We start from the raw sequence: 12,604 nt of genomic DNA on the forward strand, positions 1-12,604 counted from the left end.
TGTGAAAAGCTTTTCGAATCAGTCACCATTTCTAAAAGCTACGCTAGCTGTCTACGATAGTCAGAAGAAAAATTTGAAGCGGATCTATTGTGTCCCATGAGGAGCCTTCTTAATGCGATAGTAGTGGCCTTGAACAACCTCTGCTAACTTTTATTTAATTATTCATCCCGATGGTAATCAATATTTTACAAAGTCCTTCTGATGGGCCACTTACGATACAATTTACATCATGTCCCTACCAAATAAAACATTTCTTGCCTTTGGCTTTATTAGAGATGTTGTCCTTGCTCATCTCTCTATCATGGGGAACACATAAAACAGCTCATGAAACTTGAGGCCGGCTGGCGGATTGAAGCGTGAAGGTGCCGTGTTTCCTGTCCAGCACACATAGTGCTGCAGATGTGCGATTATTGGAACAGAAATGCATGTCAGCCCTGTCACGTGGGTCCAATTGATTTTTTTTAATATAGTATAGTAAAAGTGCAGTTATCATATCTTTTGGCATGTAAATTATGGGAATAACCACAGTTTTGCTAAAATGACCTTGATTACACTGTGGTTATTATAGACATTCATAACATATTATAGTACGTTTCATAACAATATAAACAAACGTCACTGCGCATGTGATTACGATGTTGGCTACCAACCTGCAGGTGACCCTCCTCCAAAAGCTTCCCCTCACTGTCCTAGTAAAGGTCAGTTTATGGTTCTGCGTAGGACCTACGCCGTAACCTACGGCGTAGCCTACGCAGAGCCGCGTACCCTGTGCGTACCCTACGCCGTAGCCTGACGCGCACCTCTCCAAAAATGTAACAACGCGTCAACTCAACGCGGACCCTACGCGGACCGCAAGCGCTGTGATTGGTCGGTTTGGCAGCATCGTACTTCCTTCTACGCATTTCCTGCATCTTCTTCTCTGGTGTCTTCTTCCGGCAAGTTCAGAGTCCACAAAAGAACAACATGGTGAGCATCGACATCGACCAAGTTACTGAGCGTCTGATTGAAGAGGTTCGGAAATACACGCATCTGTATGACTCCTCTTCGGCGAACTATAAAGACTGTCAGATGGCGGCGAATTCTTGGAGAGAGATTTCCTCTAACGTCGGTTTGGCTTCCATTGTTGTTTGCAAACACTAGCATACACACACACAAAACATCGGCGAAGAAGAGCAAACCCATGAAAACACAAAGAGCCAACTAGCGTTTCGGCGGTGTAATTGCAGTATGACACATACTCTCAACGCAGAACCATAAATGTTCACGACGGCGTCGTCTACGTACGTAGGCTACGCCGTATGTTACGGCGTAGGTCCTACGCAGAACCATAAACTGACCTTAAGTCCCGAAGCAGCTCGAGTAAAACATCTCGCAGCGGTGTCAGCTCTCACTCCAGAGTGAGTAGGCGTTCTATTACATCTGCTGGCGTCTACGTCCCACCAGAGCTCTCTAGCGTCCAGACAGCTATGTTGGAGGAGAAGATTAAACAGAGACAGTATGACAGTCTACGGCAGCAAGTAGAAGAGGACTCCATGATTGATCTGGAACACCAAAGACTGCAGACACAAGCTACAGAGGCTCAGCGCATGCAAGAGGAAGCTCTTTCCGCAAAGTTGGTCCTGTCCAAACACTCAGAACGACAGCGTAAACTTCAACAAGCAGAGACCGAGCTTGAAGTGGCTAAGCTTGTATCTTCCATGCTCTCTATAGATTCTAGTGCTACCACTCCAGTCCCTATGGACTCTGGTTCTCCAAACACGCACCAGCTTGCAGCACAGCGCAGCCAGACCAGTTCACCTCAGCTTATGTCTTCAAAGTCTCAGCAGCCCCCTTTCCAGTCACCAGCTGTGACATCATCGCTGCTGCCCTGTCCTACAGAACAGCCTGATCCTGATGACTCTGCGGTGTTCCAGCCGGCACCTAGACAGCCACAGTGGGCCTTACCTGCTACTCACTCTGTGGGTGCTCCCTTGACAGATGCACTACGTCCGGGACCACAATCATCTTCATCGCCAGTCCCTGACATGGCCCCCTCTGTTCATACTGCCATCCCAATGCCCTCTGTGTCATCACCGTCAAATGTGGTTTTGCCTTCACCTCAGCCTTCAGCCATGCCCACCAACCCGACCTCTGCTGCTTACCCCATAAGCATCAACAAGCAGCATGTGACACAGCAGCCTATAACAGCCACACTACCTACCCGTCGTTAAGGGCAACACCAGATGGCAACAGCGCCAGTGACAATGTTTCCAGGGCGATTGCAGCTCCCTGTCTCCAGCCACCAAGCTTCGGCAGGGACATCTCATGCTCCAGGTTACGTTCAAGCAGCTTCATCTGTGCCTTACTCCCCAGCTGTCTGCTCACCTCATCTGAGTCCAGAGCTCCTGTTTGCCTCAGCCTATGGCATTCCACGACCTACGTTACCAGTTTTCGAGAGTGGAACTGAGAGTGACTTTGCTTTGTTTAAGTTAGCTTTGGACAATTTGTTGAGCAATCACAATCATATCAACGAACAGTATAAATATCATGTTCTCTTAAGCCACTTGAAACTTTCCAGTGCTCATCAACTAGCTAAAGCCTTTATGTATCACCCGCAGCCTTACACTGCTGCACTTGAGGCTCTTCAAGACAAGTATGGACAGCCAAGACAGCTCGTTCAGTCCGAGTTGGGTACCATCCTAAGCACCCCGCCTCTTAAGTTGGGTGATGCTAACGCCTTCGACTCATTTGCATTGTCAGTCCAGTCCTTGGTGGGTATGCTGAGAACTCTTGAGGGCCAGAATGGATATGAGCTTTTATGTGGCTCGCATGTGGACCGTCTCTTGTGCAAACTACCACCAGCCTATCGTGACAGTTTTGTGGAATACTGTTTGAATCGGGGTATCCTCCAGACGGGCACAGACAAGACTTACACACTTCCTGATTTCGCAGGGTGGCTCCAGATCAAGTCCCAAGCGAAACGTATCTCCAGCCGAGCTGCAGCTATGTTCCAGAACGAAACCCCAAAGACCCCTAGTAGAGCTAGAGGAGCGCCTCATCCTAGAGAGCAGCCTAGGCCGGTTCTCCTGACACGTGAGAGCGTAGCTAAGGCTCCTGAGTCGACACCCCCTAAATCCAGCTCTAAGCCCAAGCCTTACTGTCCCTATTGTGACAACAGGGATCACTACCTTAACTCTTGTGAGACTTTCAAGAAGTTGACTATCGCTCAGACCGTAGCTTGGATTGAAGATGATAAACGCTGCTGGAGATGTGGACGGTTTCATGCTGTAGAGTCTTGTAACCTTAAACGTCCATGTAAAATCTGTAAAGAGCTACATCTTACAGTTCTTCATGATTACATTAATCACACCACCAGAGCTGTTCTCACTGTCAGCCTCCCCACTACCCGGGTGTACTTGGACAGACCGAACCGTACACCTAGAGTTATGTTGAAGGTCGTCACGGTCCTCCTCCATAATGGACCCCGCACAATGGAGGCACATGCCGTTCTCGATGACGGGTCAGAGAGAACAATTGTGCTTTCACCAGTTGTTCAGCAGCTCAAGCTTACCTGTACCCCAGAGTTACTTCATTTACAGACCGTCCGACAGTGTCACACAGAACTTGAAGGGTCAGCTGTTTCATTCGAGATCTCATCAGTCACCAAACCTACACAGAGATTCACCATCCCTAATGCCTTTACAGCGACCAGTCTGAGCCTGGCAGAACATAACTATCCAGTGGTTGCACTTCAACGAGCTTATCGTCATCTGAGAGATCTTCCTCTACCCCCTGTTGACAGAGTCAAGCCACTACTTCTCATTGGTTCCGACATGCCACACCTTCTAATGCCGATACAGCCCGTATGCCGAGGCCCAGACGGAGGTCCAATAGCTATCAGGACACAGCTGGGATGGTCTCTTCAAGGTCCCATGAGCCCCAAGCAGCCCTCACGGCGTCATCAGCAGTGCCTTCATATCACCACCGCTCAGCCTCATGATGATCTGATTCGGCACGTTGAACGACTCTGGCAAGTCGACACCCTCCCATACAATGAGAGAATGGTCACCAGGTCCAAGCAAGACAAAGATGCTCTCGCCATGCTCCAGAATGCCACCACCAGAGTGAATATAGATGGCGTTCAGCGTTATGCCACACCTTTGCTCCGACGTATGCCNAAAAACAAGTTGATCTCATTTATTTTCAATGAAAGCTTGACAACTTCTATGAGTGACAGTGAACTTCAGCAAAACATGATGTGTGTGTGTCCAGAAACACAAGAAAAGTGTGTCATGTTTAACTTCATGTAAATGAAGAGCAACTTTCCGCATAATACAATTACATTTATGAATTGGGGAAATGTTTTTATCCAGAGGGATTTACACATGAGATTAACACAAGCAGAATGAGTTTATCCAAGAGAAAACATAATACAAGTAGTGTTACTACCAGCGAAGGCGTTTGTGTATGGCAGAGTATGGCAGTTGCCCTATAGCATTCAGACCAAACAGTGGAAACAAAGTGTGTATAATGATGCTCATTAAAGATCATCACAATATTTTAGACTGCTGTATATTTCTTGCATGAGCGTCGGAAGCATGTGTATTTTAGAGTGTCAAAATGACATTCACTCACTAAAAGCTTCAATGGTGAGGTGAGTAAGACGTGTAACTGATCATTTTGACACTATCGTGATGCAGGTTCGAATCCACCTTTCGCTTGTCTACATTTTCATATCACATATTAAATCATGCAGGCATTTATTTTCAACAAAAGGAAGAAACTATTTAAAAAATCCCTTACAGGTGTTTAGTAATAAAGGGTATGGTAAGGTAAGGGGTAGTAATGAGGTCTTTGATGTCGACAAATGGCAATAAATTGGCAATTATTATTTTTTATTTCAACAGTCACATAACAATCTCATCTGCCCAAGCCAGATGTATAAAAATTGCAAGATGAATAATATTTGTTACGTGAACTGTGAATAATTAAAAAATGTACTCCATGTGCCAGAATTGCACAGTCGCAGTTCATTGCACTAAATATCTGCGCATCTTTTTGGATTACCTGTGTTTTCAGCCTGTGTTTTCAGAGCTTTAACTAACACATTTAAAAGGATATGAGGGTATGGGTTTGTTATCTGTAAATCTCTGTGCATGTTCGTGCATTCATTCAGTTTCGTGGATTCTTGTACACGATTTGTTTAGATTCACGAGTTCGCCTCGCATATAATAACTGGTGATAGGGGACGGATGTACAGCGTATTTGGCGTGCTGTCCCGGGGAGAGGGCTCCGAGCTCGGTAGTTCCTCTGAACTACTGCTGCAGTAGTGCCAAGTATGGATGGGGCTCCGTGGGAGCGAACGGGAGAGATGCTGTTATGCCCTCTGAGGAGAGGGTTGAGCTCCTGGGAGAGCAGGTACTGCGGGTGCAGTGGGAAAATGATAGGAAGGCTCCTGGGAGAGTGGCACTACTGCGGCAGTGCGGAGTATAGAAAAGGCTCCGGGGGAGCGGCACTACTGCGGCAGTGCTGAGTAAAGAAAAAGGCTCCTGAAGGAGTGAAGGTAGGGGCTGCAGCAGAGAGAGATAGAAGCACGGGCCCCTGGGGGCGGTCGCTGCGGCGATGCTGGCTTCGAGAGTGGTGTCTGCTGCAGCAGAGAGAGAGAAGGAAGCAAGGGCCACTGGGGTGGTTGCAGCGGTGATACGGGCTTCTGGAGTAGTGGTGTCTGCTGCGGCAGAGAGTAGTTGTGTCTGCTGCGGCAGAGGGTAGAGGTGTCTTGTTGTGGTGGAGAAAGATGGAAGCACGGGCCCCTGGGGTCGTCGCTGCAGCGATGCTGGTTTCGAGAGTGGTGATGTCTGCTGTGGTAGAGGGTAGAGGTGTCTTATTGCAGGCTTCTGGAGTGCTGGCTTTTCGAGTTTTACAGCAGATTGCTGATGAGGGCTCGGTGAGCTTCTTTGATGTGGTTGTGGTCTGACCGGATGTAGCTTTTGAAAGCTTCTGACGTCCAGCGCCCGAGTGTTTGGATCTGCGGCTTGGAGAGGCCTTTTTGGGCGGCTGTGGTTGCTGCACCTATGCAAAAGGAGTGGCTGGAAAATTGATCTGCTGGGAAACCGGAAAGGAGTCGTACAGATTTTAGGTGATTTTGGAACCAGAAGCGATTGGCAGGGTGGTTGGAATCGTCTACAAAGAGCAGGTCAGAAGGGAATTTGGCATGGGGGCGTCTGAAGTGGAGGTAGGCCGAGAGGGTTTGGTCTGGTTGGATGAGAGACTGGAGGTTGAAGATGTATACGTGGTAGACTCTTTTCGTTTGGTCAGTTTTGCTGTGTTTGATGAGATAGGAGATTGTTTCGGAGTCTAGGATTGACAGATCTGAGATGATTGGGTGGAGTTTTGGGTTGAAGCTGGATGTGGTGGTGAGTTCCGAGCATCGGAGGAAGCCGAAAAAGGCCAGAACGAACATGGCATCGAGCGTGCATACCGTGTGGCTTGAGTGGTAGCCCTTGCGGAGGGTGGAGATGCATTTGGTTAGAACCTCCAGGGTGATTGGTTGTCTGGGGTCTGGGCGGGTGGGCTGGGATCTTTCGATGCCTTTAATGAGCATCGATGTCTGGGAGCTGGCTATGGCTGGGGAGGGTGAGCCAAATTTTAGTTTGTGAAAAAATTGGATTCCGCTTAGGTACCCTTTTATGGAGCAGGCTTGGAAGTTTTTTGTGGTGTTGAGGTGAGAGATGAAAGAGGTGACGGTGAGCAGGGAGAAGTCCGCGATTGGCAGGTTGTATGAGTGGTGGAAGGATTTGAAGCTCTTTTATGTGGTTAGGTAGGAATGGAGGGTCCTGGGGGAAACAGCTTGGAGAATGGATTTTAGGGAGGCCACATGGAGGGCTTTTAGCGGGTGGTTTATGGGAATATGAGTTCTGAATATGGAGGAACCGGGGTTGGGAATGGGTCTGCTTCTGGTGCCAAAGTCCTGAATTTCTGAAAATTGAAACGGGACAGTGAGTCAGCTGTTTGGTTTTGGGAACCGGGAACATGCTTTGTGGTGAGAGTGAATTGGTCGCAGGCTGAGATCCAAATTAGGCGTCTTATGAAAGGCATTAATGCGGGGGAGTGTGAACGGCCGTTGTTTATGTAGTGCACGGTCGCCTCGTTGTCGCAGTGTACTAAGATGCTGGTGGAGGACCATTCCTTTCCCCACAGAAAGGCTGCGACGACTAGCGGGTATAGTTCGAATAGTGCAGAAGATTTGAGAGGCTCTGGTAAGCCTGTGAGCTGAGGGGGGGCACGTGGAAGCGAACCAGCGACCGTGATAAAACCCCCCGAAACCGACGGAGGGGGCAGCGTCGGTGTATAGATTAATGTCGAGGGGGTGGGAGATCATGTTTTTGTAAAAGAAGGAAAGGCAGTTCCATTGTTTAAGAAAGTTTATCCATAAGCTTAGCTCGTTGCAACACAAGCTAGTTAGGTATAATCGATCTTCTAGTGCGTGGACTGAGGATGCGAGAGAGAGAAGGTGTGAAATGAAAGGGCAGCCTTGTGGAATGATGCGCATCGCATAATTTAGGTAGCCGAGTTCGGAGAACAGCTCGCATTTGGAGCAGTGCGGGTTTTTGATGAGGTTTGAGTCGACCAATATAGTTCTGTAAAAAAAATTTTGGAGTCTAGATTTATTCCTAGGAATTCGAGGGACGTGCTTGGGCCCATGTTTTTTTCCTGGGCGAGGGGAATCCCGAGCTTGGTGAAAACGTTTTGGACTGTTGTGAGATGCACAGCTGGGATGGCGTCGGGGGGAGAAATGATTAGAAAGTCGTCTAAAAGGTGGATGAGGTAGGGGATTGCATAATTGTTGGAGAGGATCCAACAGACTGCCTCCGACAACATGTCGAAAATTTTGGGGCTGCTTCTGCAGCCGAATGTCAGGCGGATGGAAAAGAAGAATTTGTTGCGCCAGCGTATGCCGAACAAATGCCAGAAGTCTGGGTGGATGGGCATTACTTTAAAGGCGGAGGTGATGCCGACTTTGGCCAGCCAGGCGCCACGCCCCGCGTTTTTAATTAGCGTTATGGCTTGGTCAATGTCATGGTAGTGAAGAGAAAACTCTTCGAGCGGGATGAGACTATTAATGCTTGGGAAGGTAGAGGCGTGTGGGGAGGAGTGGTCGAAAATTAGTCGTTTTTTGCCAGAAGATTTTCTGGTGGCTATGCCGATGGGGCTTACGCGGAAAGAACTGAAGGGCGGGACGGAAAAGGGGCCGATAATGAAATTCGAGTCGATTTCTTTTTTTTATTAGACTGTCAACTGTGTCGGGTTCTGCGAGGGCGGACTGCAAATTTGGGCAGATTAGGTTGAAGGTGGGCGGACTCTCGATGCTGGGGTTAAAACCGTGAGAGAGACCGGACAGTAAATAGTTAGTGAAATGGGTGTCAGGGTGGTGTAACAGTTTAAAAGACAAACAAGAAATGTTCACAGGAGTCGACAAGTAGTGTTTGGGTTTTTTATTATTGGCTTTGTAGACCGGGCAGATGAGGCGGGCGTGGGCTCCGCAGCAGAATTTGCAAGCATGTATGAATCTGCATCGTGGCCTGACACATTTTCCGGCATTGAAATTGTTGCAGACATCGTCGGGGAATGGGAAGTGGATTGCCGGTTGGTGGAACTGTTGAATGGAGGATTGTTATAGTATGAAGAATTCCAGTCTGGACTTCACATCAATGAAGAATTCCAGTCTGGATTTAGAGCATGTCACAGTACAGAGACTGCTTTGATCAGAGTTACAAATGATCTGCTATTGGCCTCTGACCGAGGTTGTATCTCGTTATTGGTGCTGCTAGACCTTAGTGCTGCATTCGATACCATTGACCACAGCACACTCCTACATAGACTCGAAAATTATGTCGGCATTAAGGGAATAGCTTTGAAATGGTTTAAATCTTATTTATCCGACCGTTTTCAATTTGTAGCAATAAACAATGAGGTGTCACGCAAATCGCAAGTCCAGTACGGTGTACCACAGGGCTCAGTCTTAGGGCCTCTGCTCTTCGCATTATACATGCTACCTCTAGGAGATATAATAAAGCGACACGGAGTTAGCTTTCACTGTTATGCTGATGATACTCAACTTTATATTTCCTCGAAGCCTCATGAAACACAGCAGTTCCATCGAATAATGGAATGCATAGTCGATATAAAAAACTGGATGAGTAACAACTTTTTATTACTGAACTCGGACAAAACGGAAGTGTTACTTATTGGACCGAAAACTGCTATAAGTAACAACCAAGAATACTGTTTAACTATTGACGGATGTTCCATAAAACCCTCGTCGTCAGCAAAGAATCTTGGCGTTCTATTCGATAGTAATCTGTCATTTGAGAGCCACGTCGCCAACACCTGTAAAATTGTGTTTTTCCATTTTAAGAATATATCTAAACTACGTCATATGCTGTCAATGTCAGATTCAGAGAAGTTAATTCATGCATTCATGACATCAAGACTACATTACTGTAATGCTCTGTTAGGTGGTTCCCCTGCAGGCTTATTACAAAAACTCCAACTGGTCCAAAACGCGGCAGCTCGAGTTCTTACACGTACAAAAAAGTATGAACATATTAGCCCGGTTCTGTCAACCTTGCACTGGTTACCTATAAAGCATCGCGTTAACTTTAAAATCTTGCTTATTACCTATACAGTAAAGCCCTACATGGTTTAGCTCCTCAATACTTGAGTGAACTCCTCTTGTATTACAGTCCTTCACGTGCATTACGCTCTCAGGCGTCCTGTCAGTTGGTAATACCTAGAATTTCAAAATCAAGTGCAGGTGGTAGATCCTTTTCCTATCTAGCACCTAAACTTTGGAATAGTCTTCCCTGCACTGTCCGGGAGGCAGACACACTCTGTCAGTTTAAATCTAGACTAAAGACGCATCTTTTTAACCTTGCATACACTACACTTCCATAATATAAATCCTCTGAGGGTTTAGCCTGCATTAGTTAGATCAACCGGAACCAAAAACACAACTGATGTACTTGTTGCATCAAAGAGTGCAGAACAGTACTCTACTCTCAGCCAGTCTTGTCTCATTGTTCCAAGGTTACCACAGCGAGCAGGATGCAGTTCATGGCCTGACCTGATGGTAGAGCGGAGAATGGGAAGCGGCGACCTAACAAGAGCTGAGATGATAGAGCTGGATAAAGAAGGACGCGGTCACCTGACACGTCTTCACCACTTGAAATAGCAGCGGGGCTGAAGGCGGAGGCATGCTCGCGCCGCCGTGGTTGCTCGCTATGATCAAGTTTTGAAGAGTGCCGGGGCTGTCTGCCGGCGAGTCGGGTGTGCGGCTGAGGCAAGCCGAGGGCCTGCTGCGGTGATCCTGGGAACGGGGTTGATTCCATGCTGGATTTGGGGTTTGTGCCGGCCTTGAATACGGCGATTCGCGGGCGCGGCTTTGAGGTTTGGCTGCTTTGGTCTGTACGGCTGTCTTGGGAGAGCGGGCTTCCTGGTTGATGGAGCAGTACAGGCCGTACAGCTCAGCCTTGGTTAGCCGTCGGGAGAAATGCACGTCGGCGTTTGTGAGAGCCTGTCTCAGGCCCAGCACGGTCCATTTCTCGATGGCTGGGATGGAGGGCGAAGCCAAGATGTAAGAAGAAGCCGGTGATGCCAAAAGTGGTGGGCTTCGGCGTCTCGGAGTGCGAGATGCCGAGTGGGAGGACCGTCGGGGCTGTGTTGAGGCCAGGGGCTCCCTTGAGATGGCCTGACTTGTGCCGGCAAGCTGCTCGGCGCTTGAAGAGGCGGGAGGATCCTGCGCTTCGAAATTCCTTTCGTTGGGGTGCAGTTCGATCTCTGCCATGCTGAAAACACTACAGATGCTAAAGGTAAGGCAGCTTGTCTATTTGTAAGGATTCGCTCACGGGCTGATAGGGTAATTGGTAAGATTGGTTATGGGAACCAGCTGGGTTAGTTATCTGATTGAGTGATTAGTCATGGAAAGCCAGCCGGATTCATTATCTGTTTGGTGAGATTGATAATGATGAACCAGCCGTGTTAGTTATCTGCACGTGCTCCTCCCGAACTTAGTTAATAAAACATCATTATGATGTGGTATCATTTATGGTTCCATTACTTTGGAATGTCGTTGTTGTATGGCCACAGGAAATGTTGCCATACCCGAGGTTTTGGTGAAACGCTGCCACTGGCTACTACATCAACTTTACACAAGAACAAGAGTGAAACAGCAAAACATAAACAGCAAAAATACTTGACAGTCACTTGTGATTATTAATAATAGTGAGTTTATAAACAAAATGATAATTGAATCAGCAACTCACAGTAGTTTGTGTAGTTGACAGTGTGGATCCTTCAGTAGATCAGAGAGCAGCTTCACTCCTGAATCTCCTGGATTATTAAAAATCAGATCCAGTTGTGTCAGATGTGAGGGGTTTGATCTCAGAGCTGAAGTCAGAGCAACACAACCTTCAGATCCAATACTGCAATAACACAACCTAAAGAGAGAAGACAATTTAATTAGAAAACTCAATGACTTTTTACAATAACATCTTGTTTCATATTTTTTATAACTTTAATGTATAATTATCATCAGATGTGTGTTTGGTTAAAGTGTCTCACAGTCAGAAATGATCAGAATAATCTGAATCATCAGAGAGTTATTGACTGACAGTTACTGTTGAGTCTCTATGATCAACAACATTATATGAAGATGATTCACATAAACTTTTAGAAGGAACTCTAGTGAACTTGATACAAACACACGTTTCACTGTATTTGGGCGTTTTCTTACTTCAGTGTCTTCAGTTTACAGTTTGTATTCTTCAGTCCATCAGAGAGCAGCTTCACTCCTGAATCCTGCAGTTTATTGTCACTCAGGTTCAGTTCTGTCAGACTTGAGGAGTTTGATCTGAGAACTGACGCCAGTGATGAACAACTTTCCTCTGTCAGATTACAGTTCAGCCTCAGACTGAGAGAGAAATAACAACACAACAGTGAGTTAACACACTCAGATATACACACATCAGAGAATCATGTTTGAACAATGAGAATCAGCTGCACAAGAGCTGAAGCAAAATCTGCACCTGATAGAGAATTACTGCCAGAACTGAACCCTGACACACAATTATAAATCAATAAAAACAAAGAAATCAATAAAAAGCCAGAGCACAAGAGAGCAGCTCTCACTCTATAGATCAGTGAACAATTCTTCACTTTTATTATGTTCTGATCATGTACAGGACATTAATCACTGTTACAGTAATATGACTGTTAAATGTTCAGGTGAAACTGCAGTTAATGACTCACTCAGCTGTTCTGGATGCTTTGATCACTGGCAGAAGCCTCAGAAGACATTCATGTGATGGATCATATTCCTCAGATTAAACTCATCCAGCTTCTCTTCTAATTCAGTAACACAAACACCAGAGCCGACCACTGAGCAGGAGAGAGACGGACTCCAGAGAGAGAGTGTAGAACCTGTAAACAAATACTGATGTGTTATGTTCATCTCAGAAATCAAACTTCCTTCATCAGTCCGTCCACAGCATTGAGCTGCACATTTGGTCTTCAAACAGTGAAACTACATTTCCAAAACGTCACTTTTAATGTTTTGAGTTTATAACAC

The 12,604-nt window shown here is 46.7% G+C and overlaps 1 pseudogene; it reads right to left on the minus strand.

Annotated features, from left to right (window-relative positions):
- Positions 1-5,896: 5,896 nt before the first annotated feature.
- LOC130554032 (uncharacterized) lies at positions 5,897-10,822 on the minus strand (annotated as a pseudogene).
- Between the last annotated feature and the right edge of the window lie 1,782 nt (positions 10,823-12,604).

Source organism: Triplophysa rosa, linkage group LG5 (genome assembly GCF_024868665.1).
Source record: "Triplophysa rosa linkage group LG5, Trosa_1v2, whole genome shotgun sequence".
Taxonomy (NCBI): Eukaryota; Metazoa; Chordata; class Actinopteri; order Cypriniformes; family Nemacheilidae; genus Triplophysa; species Triplophysa rosa.